The 1,086-nt window shown below is 43.7% G+C and overlaps 1 pseudogene; it reads left to right on the top strand.

Annotated features, from left to right (window-relative positions):
* Positions 1 to 585: 585 nt before the first annotated feature.
* Positions 586 to 703, top strand: LOC126163832 (5S ribosomal RNA; annotated as a pseudogene).
* Positions 704 to 1,086: the final 383 nt, after the last annotated feature.

The raw sequence follows: 1,086 nt of genomic DNA, 5'->3' as shown, positions 1-1,086 counted from the left end.
CATGCTGCTCGGCATATGGCTTATATTATTAGAATTAGTGTTCGTTTTGGAGTCATAATGTCGATTGCACATTTTGTATTTTGTTGAGATGTACATCTGAGGATGTGATCTGATATCACGAAACCAATCAGTTTACTATATATAAAGGTTCATATAGAGCTGGAAGCAGTTTATTTGTCAAATATGAATCACTTCAGCAGCGGTTTCACACAACAGAAAACTATAATGTGTAATATTTATTATTTTATTTATTTACGCATTTATTTTATCTATCAAGATTAGGACCTTCAAGCCCTTTCTTACACCTAACCATTCCTAGCGATTCAACATTACGATTTATACAGGAAATAATTAATAAGAAATCACCGTGATAGTGGTTTGTACATTGTTCCTCCACAGCAGTTGTATGGTCTGAAAGTAATGACCACTAGAACCCCTGCGTTCGTGTACAGATAAAAACTCATGAAGAAAGTAACCCAGCAAGATTAATTGTCAGTGGGGTCTATAATTGAGCTTATGCTTCCAGATTTCTTATTCAAATTTTAAAGGATAACGTAACTTTTGAAGTAGATTACTTTATACGTACCCGACGGCCTTGCCGCAGTGCTAGTACCGGCTCCCGTCAGATCGCCGAAGTTAAGCGCTGTCGGGCTGGGCTAGCACTTGGATGGCTAACCATCCGGTATGTCGAGCGCTGTTGGCAAGCGGGGTGCACTCAGCCCTTGTGAGGCAACTGAGGACTTGATTGAGAAGCAGCGGCACCGGTCTCGTAAAGTGACATATGGCCGGGAGAGCGGTGTGCTGACCACATGCCCCTCCATATCCGCATCCAGTGACGCCTGTGGGCTGAGGACGACACGGCTGCCGGGCGTTACCGTTGGGGCTTCATGACCTGTTCGGGCCGAGTAAAGTGGAGTACTCTATACATAATCGTAAGGAGTTGGCTGCGTGTTTGCACGATCAGGTTTTTCCAGAAGGTTGTCATCTCATGTCTCCCGATATCAAAATCTGGATACGAATGTCCCCGTAAGGGGAACTGTAGACAGTATTCGAGGGTTCTTGTCTGAGAAAGGATCGTTCCTAATG

Source organism: Schistocerca cancellata, chromosome 2, assembly GCF_023864275.1.
Source record: "Schistocerca cancellata isolate TAMUIC-IGC-003103 chromosome 2, iqSchCanc2.1, whole genome shotgun sequence".
Classification (NCBI taxonomy): Eukaryota; Metazoa; Arthropoda; class Insecta; order Orthoptera; family Acrididae; genus Schistocerca; species Schistocerca cancellata.
Note: the sequence above shows the minus strand (reverse complement) of the source record. Positions and strands in the feature narration are given on the sequence as shown.